The 22,472-nt window shown below is 42.2% G+C and overlaps 1 long non-coding RNA gene across 2 annotated transcripts in view; it reads left to right on the top strand.

Moving 5' to 3' along the window:
• Window positions 1-22,472, top strand: part of LOC123279874 (uncharacterized) — a 37,079-nt gene that overhangs the window by 5,517 nt on the left and 9,090 nt on the right. Inside the window, exon 2 of one of the 2 annotated variants that reach the window (XR_006518246.2) lies at window positions 9,075-9,177. The exons of the other annotated variant lie outside the window; for it this stretch is intronic. This is a non-coding gene — a long non-coding RNA (uncharacterized lncRNA). The remainder of the gene's footprint in view (window positions 1-9,074; window positions 9,178-22,472) is intronic. 2 annotated transcript variants of the gene reach the window in all.

Below are 22,472 nucleotides of genomic sequence, written 5' to 3'. Positions count from 1 at the left end.
GGGGAAAAAAAGGAAAGGTAAAAGGTATTTTGAAGGTTCTGAAAAGGGATGGTTCTTAAATCAAGGGGATAAGAAATGGTTTCATGAAGGAAATGGCACTGGAAATGAGTCCTGAAGATTGAGTAGATTTTTAATAAATGAGTAAAATAATAACAAATATATATATAATGCAGGCCGGCTCCAGTGGCCTAGTGGTTAACTTTGGCATGCTCCACTTCAGCAGTCCAGGTTCAGTTCCTGGGTGCAGACCTACAACACTCGTCGGTCAGTGGCCATGCTGTTGTAGCAGTTCACATACAAAAAGAGGAAGATTGACAATGGATGTTAGCTCAGGGTGAAACTTCCTCAGCAAAAACAAACAAACAAACAAACAAACAAAAATATATATATATAATGCGCAATTTTAAATGGCACTGCTACATATATCATCTTACTTCTTACGATAAAAAAATAGAAAGTCTCTCCAGGTAGGAAGTGCATCGGGAGCAAAAGCAAGGCCTAGGATGTACCAGACATCTGTAGGAATTAGCAAATACTTTCCCATGCACACAGCAAGACTTCAGTAAGCACCTACTATGTTCTAGGTGTGAAGTATAGGTGATACAAGGATCTTGAGGCACAGATGTCTGCCTTCAAGTGTCATGCAGCCTGGAGGAAAGGCTGACGTAGTCGGTTCAGAAGTTACATGTCGGGTGGCAGTTGAAGATAAAAATGGGAGACGACACCAGGACCATGTTAGCAGGGTCTCTAAAACTAGGCTGACGGGGCAGCACTTAATTCAGTGACAACAGAGGAATATTAAAGAATTTGGGCTAAGGAGACATGATCCGGGTTGAACACATGATTCATTTAGAGCAAATGCATAGGATTCATTCAAAGCAAGAAGAAATGAGGAAGAAACTGGTTAGGAGACACATGCAAAGGCTCTAGGCAAGAGGGAATAGGGCTCTGAAACACAGTAGCACTGAAAAGGATTAAAGAGAATGAAAAGAAAAAGGAATCAACTGAAACAGACAGTGCAGGGCATTGACTTGTTTGAAAGCAAAAGCAAATGTTTGCTATGGGCCATGCTGAGTTTGGGATCCTAGCAGGATGTGGAGAGGAGGTGTTTAGCCCACAGCTGGTCAGTCAAGTCAAGGGTACTTAGGTGCTGGCAAGAAAGATACATTTCGGTACTATCCACAAAGGAGTGGCTGCTGAGGCCGTGGGATTGAGCCAGCCAGCTGAGGTAGTAAATGGAGGTATAGAAATAGAAAACGTTCCTGGGGAATATTTACATTTCTTCAGGAGAAGTAGAAAGAGCAGCATGGGAAGAAGACAGGAGAAATGAGAAAAGAGTTGAGGGTCGAGACGATGCAGTGCCAGGGAACGCAGAGAAGGAGAATGTTTAAAGGAAGGGGTGTCAACAGTCAGATGCTAAGGAGAAGTCAGGAGGTGTGGACTGACATGAGATGAGCCCTTGGATCTAGGGCTCAGGAGGTCACTGGCTGCGTTTGAAACAGAAACTTCAGTGATGCCAAGGACAGAAAGTCATCACTGAAGCTAGTAAAAGGCGGGCGGGCAGACAGCACAGAAGTAGACGTTAGGAAGTCTGATGGGCGGATCTCGAAGGAAGATGTCAGTGAAGAGGGAAGGACTGATGGGGAGGGGCACAAAAGAATTGGGGTTGCAGAGAGAGGGGCTAACATCGCAAGGAGAAGGGTGCGTGCTCCTCAGAGGCAAGCTTGAAAGAAGAAACTGTGGGAGGGGGTGGTGAAAATACAAAGGCTCTCCGTAGACTGTCCCACCCAAGCCCATGGGCACAATTGCCACCTCTCCTTGGAATGACTCAAAATTTCTATCTCCTGCCCTAACCTCTTCCTGGGCTCCTGATCTCTATACAAAACCATCTACTAGACAACTCCACCTGGGTTGGCGCCTCAAGACTCAACCTGCCCAAATCAAATTCATGACCTTTCCTCCAAACAATGTCATCTCCCACTGTTCCCTTCTCAATAAATGGTAATTGCCAAAGTCAGAAATTTAGGACATACCTCAGCATCCCTATTGCTCTCAAACCCCCACCATCAACAACAGGTTTTAATTTGCCTCCCAAAATCTGCCATTACCCCCTTCTAAGCCCTATGCTACAGCTAGAGTGAACTTTTCAAACTCAAGTCTGATCAGGTCCAGCTCTGCTTAGAGCCCTCCAGTGGCTTCCTCTTGGACAGGGCCAGAATCTTTTTTCTTTTTTTATGCTTTTTGGTGAGGAAGATTGGCCCTGAGCTAACATCTGTTGCCAATCTTCCTCTTTTTTTTTCTTTCTCTCCAAAGCCCCAGTACATAGTTGTATATCCTAGTTCTTCTGGTTGTATATCCTAGTTGTAGGTCATTCTAGTTCTTCTGTGTGGGACGCTGCCACAGCACAGCTTGATGAGTGTTGTGTAGGTCCACACCCACAATCTCAACCGGTGAGACCCAGGCCACAAGCAGATGCGTGAACCTAACCACTGAGCCCCAGGAGCCAGTCCCCAGGGCCAGAATGATATGACTGTCCAGGCCCTGCATGGCCTGGCCCTGACCATCTTTCAGCTTCACTTCATACTCTCCCCTCACCTGCATACCCCAGCCGCCCTGCCCTCCCTTCACTTCCTCACATCCTTCCAGTTCTCTTCCTCCTCTGTGCTCTGCACATGCTCTTCCACCTGCCCAGTACTCCTCCCTGCCACTCTCTTCACCTGGTTGACTTCTATTTTAGGCAGGATGGGAGACAGGATAGCAGAGGGATCAGGACTCCAGTCTTCACAGTCAAACTGAGTTCTTAGCCCCACTCCTCCGCTCACCAGTTGGGTCATCCTAAACACATTATTTACTGTCCTTAAGCCTAAGTTTTCTCACCTGTATGTTAACATGAGTCCATATCTCACAGATGATTCATATAAAGCACTAAAATCTAGGTCTGGCACATAATAACCACTTGGTAAATGTCAGCTAGTTTTTCTTCTTCTTCTTCCCAATGTTGGGTCCATCGTCACTTCCTGGAGAAGCCCTCCCTGACTGGGTCACCGCCCCTCTGTCTCCTTTCTTAGTGCCCTTGTGCTCTCCTTCCCTGCACCCATCACAGATTTCATTTTGCATTTATTACAGGAATTTTAGAGTATGCCTGTCTTCCCTACCAGACTGGAGGCTCCTTGAGGGCAGGACTTGCTCGCTGTGCTCATGCACGTAGCCCAGTCCCCAGCACAGTGTCTGCACAGAGTAGACAGTCAACCAACATTCACTCAATGAGTGAATGAATGAATGAATGAGCAGACAGGGCAGTCCAGCTGTGGTTGGAGTACGTAAGGGTTAGCACATCTAGCTTGTCCTCTGTGCAACAATGCAGTATTTTATCATTTAGCCATGCCATCCTTGCTTTAGTGAGGGCCGGATTAGCAGTGTGTCATCTCATCTATGAATACCAGTAAATTGTTATTAGCAATATTTATTTTTTAGAAACCAGATGAGTCTGGGGTAAAATACAAACTCATGCAGGCCTCATTGACCAGGGACATTTGGCAATCCGTGGTTGCGGTTCGTGAAGGGGATGACGACAATGATGATAATCTTGTAATTAACAAGGATTATGAATATTAGCACATTAAGTCCCAGAACACATTGGGCTAGTAAGTGGAAAGTACAGAACAGAAGCTCTTGAAGGTCATCTCATGTGCCAAATGAGAAACATTGAGAGACAGCCATCTCCCTTGCTCCCTGTAGCCCATCTTAATTTTCTATTGTGTAGATACATACACAGATGTTTAACTGGACCCATCACTGAGATGGGACCTTCTGCATCTCATGACGATATGTCACAGTTCATGACCATGACGAACTGTGACATATGAGCTCATGAGTCAGGCCAGATGGTTCTGTGTCCTTTCTTCCTACCATATCACCTTCCCTCCAGGTTTTTTCAAGGAGGACCACTGAGTTGACTCACATTTTATTCTAGGGGATGTTTTCTGAATAATTCTCTTGGTGTCTGCTAATGGACAAACACTAAATCCATAGGAAACTCCTACACAATCCTGGACAAATACGAGGTAAAGGAGATGAAAGATCCTTGTAACTCCCTATAGATCGCCTTTCCTACACATGTAACCCCTTTGATTAATGCCTCCCTTTGCTTCTCATAACAAAATGTTCTTTCCCTTGGTGGAACAACTTGGGAGCTCCAGAGTGAATGAGTGAACCATAGGTTCTGTATTGTCGCTAGAATTTATACTATTATCTATGGGCTTCCTTTTATTGAGTGCCTAGTAAAGGTAGCAAACCACAAGGGCCTGGGTGCATTCCCTTTTCTGGTCCTTAAATTGAGCAGTAGTTTCAATGCCTTGAGGGTAAAATCTAAGAGCTTTGGACTCTTTATAGAACAGGAAAGGAGACTTCAAGTCTTAGCACTCGGTTTGTGACGTGTCCCTTGGGCTCCTAGGACTGTTTACCTTAAGAGCCCTGTATGGCCCCTGGCAGACTGTTGTCTTGGTTGAAACAGTAAAAATATGATTGACCTCAGTAAGGTAATATTGAGAATGGCAATGAAAACCTTTCACTTCCAGAACTTAGTGAACCTTTTGGAAGAAGTTCATTATGGTGTAGCAATTCTATTATAAAAGCATATTAGGGTTTCAAAATGCAAAGTGGCTGGGAAAAAAGCCTTATGTAACATTAGAAGCAAAAAAACTGCAAAGTCATGTCTATGCTAAGATTGTAACTATATGAAAATTAGATATATTGACGGTAACTAGAAGGAAACATTAAAATAGCTTGTTTCTAGAATGGCAAGGTTAGAGATACTTTTCTCTCTCTCTCTTTTTTTTTTTTTTTTTGCTTGATTTCTGTTATTGTAATAGCATTGTTTGTACAATACAAGGTTGTCCACTAAACATATGTATTTTGCTTAAAATATTGTAGACAATCATAATTCACTTGTAGTACAGACATTAAAAATTACACTCCGCCTTAGAAATGCAAACTGGTGCAGCCACTATGGAAAACAGCATGGAGATTCCTCAAAAAATTAAAAATAGAACTACCATACAACCCAGCTATCCCACTACTGGGTATCTACCCAAAGAGCTTGAAGTCAGCAATTCCAAAAGTCCTATGCAGCCCAATGTTTATTGCAGCATTATTTACAATAGCCAAGACATGGAAGCAACCTAAGTGCCCATCAACAGATGATTGGATAAAGAAGACGTGGCATATATATACAACGGAATACTACTCAGCCGTAAAACAGAACAAAATCGTCCCATTTGCAACAACATGGATGGACCTTGAGGGAATTATGTGAAGTGAAATAAGCCAATTAGAGAAGGACAATCTCTGTATGACTCCACTCATATGAGGAATTTTAAAATGTAGACAAGAGAACAGATTAGTGGCTACCAGGGGAAAGGGGGGGTGGGGGGTGGGCACAAAGGGAGAAGTGGTGCACCTACAACACGACTGACAAACAATAATGTACTACTGAAATTTCACAAGATTGTAACCTATCATTAACTCAATAAAATAATAATAATAATAAAAAAATTACACTCCACCTTAAAATTGAATATGGAAAAACAGAGCTATTCTACCTTATCTCTAAAAGCTATTACTTATTTTACAAAATAAAACAGGGAACAACTTCTAGCATAGTTCTTCAACTTGGCAGAAATGAATTTCATTTATCTCCTTTGGCATCACTGACAACAGCCTCAAAAATTTTATTTTCTTCAATGAGAAATGATAGAACAAAATAATTCTTATTAAATTTTCTTTCTGATGATCGAATACACCAGAAAACCTCTCTGGAAAAACTACCATACATTTGAGGAATCCTCAGTAGGGCTAGGTCAGAAAATGCTTCAGCCTATATCGGCCTCGTGATATAGATGCTTAAAGACAGAGCGCTGGCTGGGTGCTGACAGCCCGAGTGGAATCGCTGAATTACAGGTCTACAAATTCAACTCACAAATAGCCACACGGTTCCCCTTTTCCTTCGCCCTCTGTTTGTTCAGTGCTTCACCTTCAAGGACCTATTGCCAACACAACAAAATCTCACACTGAATGGGCATTTCCTTCTGTCCAGAAATTTCCATTAACTTCTTAAAGTAAAGGATTCCCATCCTTAGGAACTGGCTGCCTGTTTCTCTGGAAGCACCGTGAAGATGGTAAGAGAGTCTCTTGCTAGTTTGAACTTTGCCTTAGAGCTCAGGTCCTTCCCTGTGTCTCTTCCATGCAATTCAATCCAACAAAAACGTATCCAGCTGAGTGGCTTCCCAGAGCTGTTGGGTCAACAAGCTCTACCAGGAGGCTAGGAAAACACCTTCTTGGCCCCTGAATGCTGTGTCTCACCCATTGGTTCATTAGCACAGTTCATGCTGGACTTCGAAACAGTTCAATCAGAAATGGGCTGGACTATGTGTTCCTAACCTTCCTCTTCACGTAACTGGTTATATGTGGTAAGAGTTATCAGCTGCAAAAATAAATAAGTCTAATGCTACAATAACAAGCAGTCTGCTGAGCAAGGGATCAACCACCCAATACTGGTAAATTGATTGCCACACTAAAGATAATGAAGTTCATTCAAGGGACATAGGGGACCACAGGACGATTTTTGAGGAGAACAGGGATAACATAACCTGGATTTTGGATGAGAACTAAACCTAGAGGCTGGATGAACATAGACTGGAGAGGGTAGAGATTGACTAGAATCAGAGAACTAATAGGAGGCTATTGGAGTAGGTTAATTGGCCTGAACCAAAGCAATGACAATAGGCATGGAAATCGGATAGATAGCAGAGTTTAAATGGATGAAATGATGCAAAAGACGTGACGTAGATTAATGAAGAAAAGCACAGTGCACAGAGTTAAGAAGACACTAAAGTTTCTAGCCTAGACTATTGAGTTGGTGTTGATGCCATTAATATAACTGAGGAAGCAAAGGGAAAGGTTTGGGGGAGGGCAAAGGGAAAGGTTTGGGGGAGGACAAAGGGAGTTTGGTTTTAGATAATGACGGTTTGAAAGTGTCTGGGGGACATCCATGGGGAACACTCTAGCAGGCCATTAAGATATGCCAGAGCTAGAAAAAAAAGCATTTAACAGTACAGAGTTTCAAATTAAACCCTGCTTCTGCCACTTAGGTTCAGTAGCCTTGGATAAGATATTTAAACTCCTGAGCCTATAGCTTATTTATCTGAAAAATGAGGGTAGCAACTGCATTATAGGATTGTTGTGAGTATTAAATAAGAAATGTGTATGGAAAGAACTCACAGTGTCTGGAACATAGTAGGAACTCAAAAATATTATCTATTTCTGGACCGCTGCAATCATCTCTTTCTGTTCTCCCCATTTCATCCTTTGCCTCCCTCAGTTCACCACTGCATGGCAATCAGAGAGATCTTGTTATAACAAAGATAAGATTCCCATCACTCCTCTGCTTAAAAACCTCTGAGGACTCAGCATTCCTATTCCTCAAACATGCCACTCTTGTTCTAGCCTCAGGGCCTTTGCACTTGCTGCTCTCTCTGCTTGGAGTGTTCTTCCCCAGATTTCTCAAGGTTGGCTTCTTTTCATCCTTCTCCTATTAGCTTACATTATACGACCTCGTGGAAGCCTTTTGATGATCCTTTCTTCATCCACCCCGGGCACTCTACATGTTGTTACTCTGTTTTTATTTTGTCCATAGGAAATTAGCATTTGAAATGAAGACTTCATGTACATGATTACATTTTTTTGCCTGTTGTACCTCTTGAATTAGAATGTCAGTTTCTTGACAGCATGTCTGTCTTATTCCCCACTATATCCCCAGTGCCTGGCACACAGTAGGATCCCCACAAAGAATTATTGAATGAATGAATATACATGGACATATATGGATCCTTAAACATAAAGTGTGCATTTCTTCCCCGGTGAGATGGAACAGTCTGACTCAGGAGCATAACATTATGATGCTGAGTTGCCCTAACCTGGATGTTTCACTGAGATGAGCCAATTAACCTCTCTGGCCCCCACTGTCCTTCTCGTTATAAAAGTGCCAACAATTGCCACTCTCCTGCCCAAGATGGATTTCGTGAAGAATAAGCAAGATGAAATCTGGCAAGTGCCTGGAGTTTTACAAGAGGAAGACACTCTGCTTAACTGTCCGACCCACCATAAAGATGATAGGCACAGGTCAAAACAGCATCATCGAAATGCCCAAAGTCACATCAAATCACTGGACTGCAAATCCCCAAATGGCCCTGAAACAATAGTCTATCAGGATTTCTACTCAAGCACTATTTCTAGCCACGCTATAGTGATAATGTAAACCCTAGGATCATAATTCAGCTTGGCAGGTCCTGAAATATTATGAAAAACAAAGCCACTCCCCAAATGGATGAGTGATCACAAAGAGAATGCAAAATGCCTTCTGCCAGAGCCAGGTCAACACCTCAGTTCCCAGGCTCCAGGCTCCCCTCTCTCTGCAGACACCACCAAGCAATGCCCATCCGCACACAGGAGCCCACTGCTGGAGCCTTCAGTCAGCACCCCCTGAGAGGCTCACTCTCAGAAAACCTTTCTGACATGTATCCAATCAAATGGAGGAAAATAGCTTAGTCTTGAGCTTCATTTCAGGCCCAGCAAATGGAAGCTGGCTTTGTAAGTATAGGAGAATGACTTGGCGCAGGACCGCTCTGACTTAAGCAGCCCACCTCCCCAGCTACGTACCCAGTGCCTTCTGTGAAGTCTCTATTAGAACAAGGAAATCCAGAAGGCTCATTATATCTGGTGTAGGGATTAAGAAAATAGGTTTTTCACCTAGGCAGCCCCAGGTTTTTTCTTGAGTTTGTCACTTAACCCGTTGTGTAACTCTGGCAAGTTATTCTAAACTCTCAGATGCTTCAGTTTTTAATTTGTAAAATAAGGATAAAAATGCATACCTTGGTGGGTTGTGGTAAAGGAGATAAAGGAGATAGAGGAAAATGCTAAGCATGCTCAGTGAATGCTAGCTATTAATATTAATCAATAGGTAATAATTAATTATCAATAACAACTGAATCCAAGTTATTTCTGTTTTATTCATCCAGAAAACATTTATTGAGCATCTACTTGATGCCCAACATTGTGCTAGGTGCTGGGGATGCAAGAACAATCGTGGTGGACTGCTCCCTGTCCTCATGCAATCAACAGGTTTGTAAATAGTCAACTACAGTGTGGCGAAATCAGTGCTACAATGGGGAGAATTTAGAGTTGCACTGAGAACATCTGGAAGGGACATCAAACATGTTATGGAAGGCTTCTTGGAGTTATGGAAGGCTTCTTGGAGGAAGTGATGCTTAAGCTATATCCCAAGAATGTCATCTAAAGGTTGGGGAGGATGGAGCAAAGAAAATCCTATGCAGAAGGAACACTATTCACAGATGCTCAAAGAATTAGTGAGCAAGGCATTTTCAAGAAAACAGGTTTGCGCAAGATACATTAGGCTGGTAAGAGGGATCCTTGTAAGTCCTTGTTAAAGAGTTTGTGCTTTAATCTAAGAGCCGTTGGAAACACGGTAAGATTTTAAGCCAAAGAGTGGCACGGTTGTATTTGTGTTTTAGAATGATCACTCTGGCTGCCATGGGAAGAATAAATTAGGCAAAGAAATCACTATGAGTCTATGAAGCAAGGTACTATCCCACAAGGACGTGGAGAAGTGGACATATCCTAGAGCTATTTAGAAGGAACAATGACAGGACTTGGCAATTAACAGAAAAGTAGAGCGAGGGAGAGGGAGGGGAGTAAGATGAATGCTGGGTTAAATGGTGGTGCCACTCACTGAGACAGGAAGCTCAGAGGAGGAACAACTTTTAGACGTTCTGTATAGCATAAGCCAAGTTCGAAATGCCTGCAGAGCTCTTCGGTGGAAATCTTCAGCAATAAGTTGATTAATCAGGCCTGAATCATCATCTTCTCAGCTGTCTTCCTCTAGTACTTACTGACTGCCGCTGTGATCCAGCCACACAGGACTTCTTTTCCTCAAATACACCAAGCTCACCTCTGCATCTTGGCATTTGCATCTGCTGTTCTCTACCCAGGATCCTCTCCCCTCAAATGGCCAAATGCCTGGCTCCTTGTAGTTCAGATGCCAACTCAGACATTACCTCCACAGGGGTTCTTCCCCGACCATCCCACCTAACCTCTTCCCAAAGTCACTGTCCATCACCCTATATAGCATCTTCACTTAGCAGTGTAAAAAATTAACTTGTTTTTTAATTCATTTACTTTTTCCTTGTTTGTCACCCACACTCTAGAACTGTATTATCCAATACTATAGCCATTAGCCACATGTGGCTTTGTAAATTTAAATAAATTAAAATTAAATAGGATTTTAAAATTCAGTTTCTCAGTTGCACTGGCCACATTTCAAAGACTTAAGAGCCACGTGGGGCTAGTGCTACCATATCAGGCGACAGAGATATAGAACATTTCCATTATTGCAGAAAATTCTAATGGACAACTCTGCTCTAGAAAGTTCCAAGCAGCAGCCTCTTCTATATCCCCAGAGCCTTGAGAATGTTTTCCAAACTGTAGGCTGTGTTTCATTAGTGGATTGGGAAATTTAGTAGATTGTGACCAGTATAAGTGTTAGTGAAATGGAAGAGATTATAACAAAGCATATCAGGTTAAACACAGGGGGTATAAGAATTTTTTTTTATTGAGGTATAATTGATATATAACATTGTATTAGTTTCAGTTGTACAACACAATGATTCAATATTTGTATATACTGCGAAAGGATCACCAAGTCTAGTTACTACCCATCACCATACAAAGTTACAAAATTTTTTTCTTGTGATGAGAACTTTTAAGATTAACTCTCTTAGCAACTTTCAGTTATGCAATATCATATTATTGACTATAGTCACCATGCTGTACATTACAGCCCCATGATTTATTTTATAACTGAACGTTCGTACCTCTTGACTCCATTCACCTATTTTTTCCACCCCCCAAACCCCCTCCCTTCTAGCAACCACCAATCTGTTGTCTGTATATATGAATTTTGTTTTGTTTTGTTTTATTTTGCTTTTTGGATCCCACATATAAGTGAAGTCATATGATATTTTGCTTTCTCTAGCTGACTTATTTCACTTAACATAATGCCCTGAAGCTCCATCCACGTTGTTGCAAATGGCAAGATTTCATTCTTTATGGCTGAGTAATATTCCATTGTGTGTGTGTGTGTGTGTGTGTGCGTGCGTGTGTGTGTGTGTGTGTATGCTACATTATCTTTATCCACTCATCCATTGATGGACACTTAGGCTGTTTTCATATCTTAGCTATTGTAAGTAATGCTTCAATGAACATCGGGGTGCAGATCTCTTTTCAAATTAGTGTTTTCTTTTCTTTGGGTAAATATCCAGAAGTGGAATAGCTGGGTCATATGGCAGTTCTATTTTTAATTTTTTGATGAATCTCCGTACTGTTTTCTGTAGTAGCAGCATCAGTTTACATTCCCACCAACAGTGTACAAGTCTTCCCTTTTCTCCACATCCTTGCCAACACTTATTATTTCTTGTCTTTTTGATGATAGCCATTCTAACAAGTATGAGGTCATATCTCACTATGGTTTTGATTTGCATTTCCCTGATGATTAGTGATGCTGAGATCTTTTCATGTGCTTGTTGGCCATCTGTATGTCTTCTCTGGAAAAATGTTTATCTAGATCCTCTGCCCATTTTTTAATCAGATTATTGGTTTTCTTGTTATTAAGTTGTATAAGTTCTTTATATACTTTGGATATTTACCCCTTATCGGATATATGACTTGGAAATATTTGGGAGAGTAAGAATTTCTTAAGGAAAATTTGTTTATATGTATGTGTGTCCTAAGCAGCATTACAAATTGTATTTCTCACTGTATGTCACAGTCAAAAAAAGCTTGTGCATAGTACCTGTTGTAGAGTATGGGCTCAAAATTTTTGTTGAATCAATAAATAAGTGAAATGTTTTATAGAGTTTATCTGATTTAATTTACTCCCAACTACACCCCTGAGGGGTGAGAATTATTATGTTCATTTTAAAGACGAGAAATCTAAGGTTATGAGAGCTAAGCAACTTGTCCAGATGACAGAACTTAAAAGAGTTGGAATTAAGATCCAAATCCAGGTCTGGCTGACTTGAATTACTAGGATTTTAACCTTGGACGGGTTGTTCTTAAAGCCCTGGACACAGCTGTTCACACAATGTGAGAAGAGGTGAAGAGCTTGGAGAGAATTGAGGAAATCTGGCCCGGGAGACGGGCAAAGGAGGAAGAGTTTGGAAGACAGAGGAACAGCCAGAGAGGAGCCTCGAGAAGGAAGGAGAGCATGTCAGAAGGGAGTGAACGATGCTATAAAGTGGTCCAAACTTCAAGGAAAACAAAGGCTGAAAACTTAGCATGAGGAGGTTCTTAAAGACTTTGGCAAGAGTAATTTCACTGAAGCAGTAGGTTCAGAACCTACCGCCGAAGGCTGAAGGGACGTGGGAGGCGACCATAGACAACCTCCAAAAACTTCAGCTGTGAATAGGAGGAAATAAGGTGCAGTCAAGGCAGAGTTTCTGCTTGCTTATTTGTTTTCAAAACAGGGCATTCTGGGGCTGGCCCGGTGGTGTTGTGGTTAAGTTCGTGCGCTCTGCTTCAGCAGCCCAGGATTCTTAGATTTGGATCCCCAGCGCAGACCTACCACTCATCAAGCCATGCTGTGGCAGCATCCCACATACAAAATAGGAAGATTGGCACAGATGTTAGCTCAGGGACAATCTTCCTCAAGCAAAAAGAGGGAGTTTGGCAACAGATGTTAGCTCAGGCCAAATCTTCCTCACCACCCCCCCCCCCAAAAAAGGACATTCTGAGCACAATTATATATTGATGTGAAGGGAGAGGCTGAAATAAAGAGAGAGGATAATCAAAGGAACACAGTTCCTGGGCATATGGGAGGTGATGAGATCCAGATAAGAGATAGAGAGATTGGCCTGGGATAAAAGGAGGAACGCCCCTCTGGTTTAACAACGAGGAAAGAGAAATGCAGAGAGAGACAAACGAGAAGCAGGGCGTTGCAGGAGCTCGTCTCCAAAGGTTTCTTTTTCCTCTGGGGAGCAGAAGGAGAAATCTTGTGCTGTGAATGGAGAGAGAAAAGGTGTGAAGTAAGTATTTTTCAAAAATAAACAACAAGGTTTTATTTACATTCAGATGTGCGTCAACCCTCAAAGACCTGTTCACAGTTCTCAACGAGAGAGCCAAAAACTCCTTCCACCATGGTGCACTGAAGGAGTGGACATACAAAATATGGATAGCAGAAACATCGTAGAACTCCAGTCAGGTGAAAACAGAAGGTGGAGCTGACCCACACAACAGGATTGGGGGGCGGCATAGAGGGCCCAGTGGAAGCTGGAGCCCGTGAACTTTTAGTGACACCACTCAGCTAACTTCCGACAAATGCCTGGACAATCTCTGACTCTCTTTGAACTGTTTAACACACCAGGCCTTTAGCAATAAGAATCTGACCTCATCCCTCCCGTGAACACTAAAAGCTAAAAGAAACAAACACCCAGCCAGGAGTAGAAGAAGAATATAATAAATGTAGCTATTTTTGTGGGACTTATCAGATCCTCAAGCACATAAAAATCTAAACCGAAGCTGTACCCTTTTTGCACCCTCCTTTGTGCTTATGCATTCACTGAACGTCACCAATCTCGCACTTATAGGTGCACAAGATGCTGTTAGTTTTGCAAAGTTTATTTGAAGTTAGATAAACATAAGCCCTCTGTATTATAAAAACTCAGTTCAGTCTATCTCCTGAGTGGGGAAAAACCCAGTTCTCTCCTAGTGTGTGTTTCTCTCCTGTCTGTCGTTTTTACTACTCACACAGCACACTTCTGGTCACCAAATGTGTGGGTGACCAGACATCAAGCAGTTCTCTGTGACACCAGCTGGGTGTCCTACGGCTTAACTCAATTCTGACACTATCTACCTGGAGATAGCAGCAGGTTCCGCAAGCTAATGGCTCAGTCTTAAGAGACTGTCCTCCACTTTATATGCCAATCACAAGTCCAGGTTGTCACCTGTGCTTCTGACCAATTGGCTCTAAATCCGAGGTTCCCACAACCCTCTCCTCATGTTTGATTAATTTGCTGGAGTGACTCACAGAACTCAGGAAAACAGTTTGCTTATGTTTACTAGCTTACTATAAAAGGATATGATAAAGGATACGGATGAACATCCAGATGGAAGAGATACATAAGGCAGGGTATGCGGAAAGGGGCGTGAAGCTTCCACGCTGCCTCCGGGCGTGCCACCCTCCCCACAGCTCCACCTGTTCAGCAGCCCAGAAGCTCTCTGAACCATCTTGGGGTTTTATGGAGGCTTCGTCACAAAGGCATGATCAATCATTAACTCCATTTCCAGCTCCACTCCCCTCTCTGGAGGAGGATTGGGGGAAGGTTGAAAATTCCAAGTTTCTAATCATCCCGAGGTCTTTCCAGCGACCAGACACCATCCAGGAGCCACCCATCCAGGAGTCCACCCAGAGTCACCTCATTAGAACAAAAGATGCTCCTAGTGCTCTTATCACTTAGGAATTTACAAGGGTTTTAGGATCCCTGTGTCAGAGACAGAGTCAAAGACAAATATGAGAAGGAGAGATTCTCCTAGTGCTCTTATCACTTAGGAAATCAGGGGATTTCGATTTGTGCCAGGAACTAGGGGCAGAGACTTATATATATATATATATTTCTATTATCTCACACCCCCAAAAATCTGCTCAGAGTTGTCCTAAAACAAATTTTAAAAACTTCCTCCATCACTGCGTAGTGATGTGCTACGAATACAAAATATTGAAATGAATTCCATTCCCAAGGATAAAAGCAGCCCTTGCTGTTTCCCTCAATCTCAGATGTTTGTCTGCTCCACTTAGACCACCACCCTCACAGCCTCTCACCCCAACTCTCTCTCTCCTAGTAAGTCCGTAGTCTCCTCTTCTCATAAGACTCCTAACATTCTCTCCGCAGAGCCCTCCCGTGTCTTTATTGCAAACACACCAACAACTGAAGGGCACGTCGCCTTGTGCCCTCAGAGCCCAGTGTAGCTGCACAAGGCAGGGTCTCATCTTCTTCGGTGCTACAGCCACATCCTGCCTAGCCCAGGGCTGCCCAAAACATAGAGCTCAGTAAGTACGCAAAAGGCCCTCACAACTACCTGGGGGAAGTTGGATCCCTACTTCACGCCACATACCCGCAAAAAATTCCAGAGACATCAAGATTTAAATGAGAAAAATGAAGCCATAAAAGAACTAGGAGGGAAAAAATGGGAGAATATTTTAATAACCTCAAAGTGAAGAAGACTTTTCTAAACTTTGCCGTAAAACCCAGAAGCCACAAAAGTAATAATTGATGAATTCAACCACATAAAATTTGAAAATTTCTGTATATCTCAAAATACCATGGGCAAAATCAAAAGAAATTTTAGTTTACATCACAAACTGTGAACTAATTTCTTCTATGAATAAAGAGCTATTACAAATCAATTAGAAGAAAAATTTTAAAGGGCAAAGTATAAGAACAGACAGCTCATGGAAAAGGAAAGACAAATGGTTTAGATTATGAAAAGATGTACTGTATCATTCATAGTAAAAGAGATGTAAATTTAGGTTATAATAAGAGACCAGATTCAACGATCAGGTTGGCAAAGATCAAAATATTTCAGAATACGATGTTGGCAAGTATTTATAGAAACAGGCACATTCCTGCATTGCCGGTGGGAGTATAAATTAGCATAATCTCTTGGAAGGCAATTTGACAATAATCACTAAAATTGAAAGCATACATGTTGTTTGAACCAGCAGTTGACTCACGGCTATTTATCCTACAAATATACTCCCACAGGTGAAAAATGCATCTTTGTAATGGCAAAAGATTGGAAATAACCTAAATGGCCTTCCGTGGAAGATTGAGACTATGTTATTATGTATTGAGATTGGTAGATCTCCAAGATACAAATAAGGGGAAAATAGTATGGTTTAGAACAGCGTATAATACGTATATGTTTATATATATATAAAAGAAATTGGTAACATCGTGGTGATCATTTCACAATACAAAATATCGAATCATTATGCTGTATACCTGAAACTAATACAAGGTTATATGTCAATTATACCTCAATTTTTAAAAAACCAAACCAATAACAGTGATTGGGAGAGGAATTAGATGGCTAGAAGATAAGAAAAGGAAGATTTGCTATTCAACCTGCTCTATGTGGACATTAAAATTTTTAACGGACACTAACCAGTTAAAAATATCAGTGTCCGATGAGCCAAACAAGGGTACCACTAACTCATATAAACATAAAGCTCAGTTTACACTGTGTAAAACTACAGAAAGTGTGATCAGTGATCAGTTGAAAGATTAGAGCCCAAAATATGGAAGTTCTTCTCTAAACGTGAATCCTGACTGAACATTACAGCTTGACATTCTTTGGGCACAGAAAACACACATGTAGCTGCCAGAAGCCCCACTGCTCCTGGTGAGCAGAACAGAACAACTCAAGCAGCTGATGTGTGAGCCAAGGAAGCTTCCTCACTAGCCACCACTATGTGACTCTGGCTTAGTTCCAATCTCAATTGAAAGGTTATTTTTAAATAAATTGTATTGATATAATCACAAAAGTTAAAATAATCAAAGAAAATGTGCCGAAATTGTCCTGAGTCAATCTAGGGGAGCATTCCTCTGGCCTCACTCAAGAAGAAGCCAAAATGGCCTCCAAGTTAAATTTGAGTCTGATTAAAACTTGCTCCCATGACTAGACTTAGGCCTCTCTGTGGACTGCTTGTCATCAAAGAAATCTGGCACATTATGGAGAAGAGAAGGATTAATGTGATTCCCAAGTAAACCTCACGGCAAAATTCAACCACAGTCCCTCAAGTTGATGAGTGCTTTGGAGCACTGGTCCACTACTGACTGCTTATAAGACGGGGGAACAATTTCTTTTCTTACATTTTCTCCTCCAGCGTTTCGGAGCAGTTACATTACACAGAGGCTGTTCACCCCGGCCGCTGGGCTCCGTGTCTCCACGACTGAAGCAATTCCTTATGCTACAAACACCTGGAAAGCTGGCTCAATACAAAAACGAAACTTCTATTTGATAAGAGAGTTTAAAGAACCACACTTTAGCCCATGCATTAAACAGTGGAGTAATCATTGCCAGAAAGGCCTGAGTACAATACAGGCAGGTTGATGAACTTCAATCCAGACTCACTTTGATAAAATTTGGTACCTTGGACTCTAGGCTTTGTGTGAACAATGAGGCTATGGGCCAGCACCCAGCACACATGTGAGCGTCAGGAGCTTTCCATTTCCATTATAATCCTAATAATTTACTTTACTGTGCTAGATAGGACAGAGCTCTCTGTTTCCTCATCTAAAAAGATAAGCCTGACCTACCTATAGCAGGCTTGTGGTGAAATTCAGTTTACCTAACACCAGATAAGCTCTGGTGGGAGGAGCTCATAAAAGAAACATCTTTTAAAAATTGTAGGCAAAAATGAGAAAGTAGAAAATCTATAGTTTCATCTATCACAAAGTTCTATAGCTATAAAAGATATCTATGCAACTATACTCCCAAATACATATGTATTAATATTTTTCCTTAATTGGCTGGAGCATTTCTATTCTTTTCTAACAGAAAACAGAAAAAAAAATTATCTCTGGATACTTCCCAAAGTGGACGCATTTTTTCTAGCCTGGGCGTGCAGCCAATAAAGATTAAACTGGGGAGGGAAGTGATACGACCTTGGGCAAGCAGTTAACCCCTCAGGATGCCAGTTTCCTCCTCCATAAAAGAAAACTGGACAAATAAGGGCTTCTCAAACCGTGGTGTGTTTCGGAACCACATGGGGAGCAGGTGTCTTGGCTGCTGGCATAGGGTCTCTGCATCCGTATATTTTTACAAACCCCCCAAGAGATTCTGAAGCACACCGAACTTAAGAGAACCTCTAAATCCAATGATCTCGAAAGTTCTTTCCGGCTCCAACAATCATTAATCTTTTTGTAAACATACTTGCTCTGTGTATATAGACAATTTCATAAAAATGCAAAAATGCAATCATATAGATGCTTTGGGGACATATTTTTTCTCTTTTCCTTTTCTGTGTGGCTTCCCCTCCTGCTGTTCATCCTTTCCTACCCACAACAGTCACCCTTCTCCCACAGGACCCCATGTGAACTGTCTCTTTATAATCTTAATAAAGCTGACAGAGTCCTGCCTGGTCCTTTAGTCTAGATTTGAGATGCTGAATCCCAAACCTCAAATGTACTTTTCCAAAAATCTAACTGAAAATATCAATTATGTGCAAATTCTGTTTCCTTTCATTCTGTCTCCCTTGCCACCATCCAAATAATCTCATGTAAACAGCAAATGCTATTTACAGTCATGATTGTTTTTGCCTCTGATTCTCCAGGGTCTAGCTAAATGCTTGGCAAGCACTTGGTATTGTTTGTTGACTGACTAACTGGTTTTGAAAAGGGAGAAATTTCTATCTTTGCCCCTGACTGTTTTGTGACTCTTAGTAAGACATTGTCTTTACTGAATAGATGGGAATAAGAATGTCAGAGATGAATGTGGGCTGCAGAGGAGCCAGACAGCCAGAACCAGAGTCTGTCTCAGTTCAAAGACCGAAGAGACTCTGAAACTGGACATTGTGTATAGAAAAATATGAAGAGTAAATAATGGCTCCCTTCAAAATAGGTAAATAGAGTTCTACAAAGATCATACCCAGACCTAAATAAATACCATGTGCCAGCTCATAGAAGTTTTCTACATTCAGTTTTATTTGATTATATTTTGTCAAATTTTCACAGAAATTGGATCAAGTGATGAAACCAAATGTATTATATGGTGTTCTATTTGAATAATGACACAAGAATAATAAAGGTGCTTTGTCATTTGGAACATCTGGCAAGAAATTAATAAACGTTTTACAATGGATGGAAATCTTCATGAGACTGAAATTTGATTAGTTTGCTTATAGGACCAAAATATTTCCCTTGGTGACTCTCTATGGATGGGAAGTGGCAATACGATTTGCCACCCCATCTCCCCCACAGTGTGTTAGTGGTCCCTCTCCATGTTTTACTTTGTGTCCACTCAAGTCACCATGATTTATAACCAGGCACAAGAGCAGACATCACACTGTATTGCCCATCTCTGAGGTGCCAGGAAAGGTTGTGCCAAAACCATCAGGAAAATGAATTGTGGTGCCTACCTTGGCAACACGAATCCATGTACAATAGCCCTCCCATTCAGGTCACTCTTCCAGTGCTGTTAATCTATATTACAAATATAATTAAGAATACAGCAAAAAAGAGCCATAGATCAAAAGAGCATGGCTAATGATGGGCCCTCAAATCCCTGGAAAATCAATACAGAGCACACACATTCAACGGTTCTTGAGAACACTTCCAATGCTGTCATGCAAGCTCTCCACAGAGAAGACTTTGGTCTTCGTGGTTGTCAGGCAAATCTCCTGACACAAACATTGCAATAAATATTAACCACCATGGCATTATTAAGTCAGATCTTTGGACAAGCTTTGGACGTAATCCAGAGTCCCTCAGAACCACACTTCCATATTACAACCTTCCCACGTCTGTGAGCCGTGGTGACCGTGTCCAGGGTTGGGGCGAGAAGAGTCAGTGAAACCCCCATTGGAAGGGGACTCTTTCTGAGGTTCTTTCAGCAACATGTGTCAATTTCAGCCCCTGTTCCTGAGATCCCTCATATAAAATAGCCAACAGAGCTAACTCCTTCTTTCCAGGTGCACGATGAACCACACTATTCTCAGAACCTAATGGAAACATAAACTGGTGTGTATTCACTCCCTTATGGGGCACTTAGTAAGAAGTGCAAAGCTTGGAATGTAAATACATGTGAAATGTTTAATAGTGCTAATCCAGGTTGTTTAGACAAATTTTCCGTGGAGTTGTTCAGTTAACATAGAAGTGTGAACTTGATCCGAGACAAAGCAAGGAAGTCAAGCAGTTACTACATGCAACATCTAAATGTAAACAGACAGATTCTATTCTCACTGGCCTCTGCCTCTGGAGAACTATATCTAATGTAAACTAATGTCCACCAATTTTTTAAAGTTCAATAAGAGACATCAATATCTGGAACTGCAAAAATATACACTAATTATTATTGTTATTAAGTATTAGCTATAATATCCTCTATTAACATACATTTACTTACATGGTCTCTAATCCTTCCATCAAATCACACTTCACCCTGTTGCTGAAACCCAAAAATTAATATTCTCCTGGGTTCCTTGCTTTCCCTCAATCCCACATCCAATCCACCATTGGCTCTAACAAAATGTATCCTATAGTTTTCTACTTCTACCCAGTTCCCTGGCCACTACCCTAGTCTAAGCCAAAATCTTCTCTCTCCTGGACAACTGCAACGGCTGCCAAAATTCATTTTTCCTCTTCCCTTCCTCCAGCAGTAGCCAGGAGGATTGTTACATAATTTGAACTTTCCATGGCTTTCCTGCGTATTTAGGAGAAATCCAGATTCCTTAGCCTGGCCTCTCACAATCAAGCCCAGGTCTGTGTCTCCAACTCCGTCCCTTATCACTGTCCTCCTCCCTCGGTACCCTCCAGCCGCTTCAGCTTTCATCCTGAGCCTTCAATACACCAAGCTCATTCCCACCCTACTCTTTCACCGGCTCTCAGAGGGACTGGATCCTGCCCATCATTCATTTTTCCAGGTTTCAACTCGCTGTCAGCACCCCCAAAGAAGCGTTTCTTGACCATGCTTTCTAAAGTAGCTTCCCCATCCCAGCTATCATAGCACCTGGATTATTTCTTCCACAGCAGTAATCATTCCTTTGACAGTGCTTGGCTGGAGAGAGCTGCCTCACTCAAGGTTATGCCTCCTTCCTGGGATCAGTCTGTATGCACTGTTGGTTCCATGCAACAGTACAAAGGAGAGCCCACCCTCCGCGTTGAGGATGTCTCTGAAAAGTCATCCCAGTCTCAGATCTCGCTGTGGAACTGGCTGAGATCTTCCCTAAGTTGCAGCCCAACTTCCCCCTCTGCCCAGTCCTGCTTCTGCCCCTTCCCATGCACAGATGGGCAATCTCAAGAGCACTCCCTAATAACTTCCTATACCCTAATGATTTTCTGGGTTGGCTTCCCAGGATCCCAACCTACAATAGAATTCATCTAGATATGTGCTGAAGGTAGAGCCAACAAGAATTGCTGACGGATTTGATGCAGGTGTGTGAGAAAGAGGAAGGGCAAAGAAAACAGCAAGATTTTTTATCTTAAGCAACTGGAAGAACCAAGTTGCCATTTACTGTCGTGGGTAACTCTGCAGGAGTTACCCAACATGTTGGGGTGGGGATGGGACTCACAGTTGGGTTCTGTTCCATTTATGATGCCCATGAGGCATCTAAGAGGAGCTTCAAGTAAGCACTTGGATATGAGCCTAAGGCTCAGGGGAGAGGTCAGGGCAGAAATAGAAACCTGGGAGTTGTTAGCATCCGGACGGTGAAGGCTTACAACTGTGTGAGAACACCTTTAGATCAAAAAGTGTATCCATTATAATTTGGCCAGCCTTCCCAAAGTAGACTTCCGCCATTATTACTACAGCATTTTAAATTTGAAATTTGTCATGAGACTCACTTTGTCACTAATTAACTATTCCAGCCAACTCCGGTGGCTTATTGGTTAAGAGTTGGCACTCTCACCACCACGCTTGGGGCCGTTTCCCAGACAGGGAACCACACCATCCCTCTGTCAGTTGTCATGCTGTGGTGGTTGCGGTTGCATGTTGCTGTGACGCTGAAAGCTCTGCCACCAGTATTTCATTTACCAGCAGAGTCACCCATGGTTGACAACCTTCAGCAGAGCTTCCAAACCAGACAGACTAGGAAGAAGGACTTGGCCACCCACTTCTGAAAAAATTGGCTGTGGAAACTCCATGAATAGCTGCAGAGCACTGTCCGATATGGCGCCGGAAGGTGAGAGGATGGCGCAAAAACACCGGGCAGGGATCCATTCTGCTGTACGCAGGGGCGCTGGCAGTCAGAATCCACTCAACAACAAAATTAGCTATTCTACCTTAAACAAGTCATTTAACTAACTTATTGTGCTCTTGGTTTCTTCATCCGACATGTGGAGATTAATAATAATTATACGGGCCGGCCCCATGGCGGAGTGGTTAGGTTCATGCACTCTGCTTCTGCAGCCCGGGTTTTGCCAGTTCGGATCCCGGGCGCGGACACGGCACTGCTCATCAGGCCATGCTGAGGTAGTGTCCCCCAGGTCACAACTACAAGGACCCACAACTAAAATATACAACGATGTACTGGGGGGATTTGGGGAAACGAAGAAAAACAAAAACAAAGGAAAAAGAAGAAGATTGGCAACAGATGTTAGTTCTGATGCCAATCTTTAAAACAACAA

Source organism: Equus asinus, chromosome 22 (assembly GCF_041296235.1).
Source record: "Equus asinus isolate D_3611 breed Donkey chromosome 22, EquAss-T2T_v2, whole genome shotgun sequence".
NCBI classification, from domain to species: Eukaryota; Metazoa; Chordata; class Mammalia; order Perissodactyla; family Equidae; genus Equus; species Equus asinus.
Note: the sequence above shows the minus strand (reverse complement) of the source record. Positions and strands in the feature narration are given on the sequence as shown.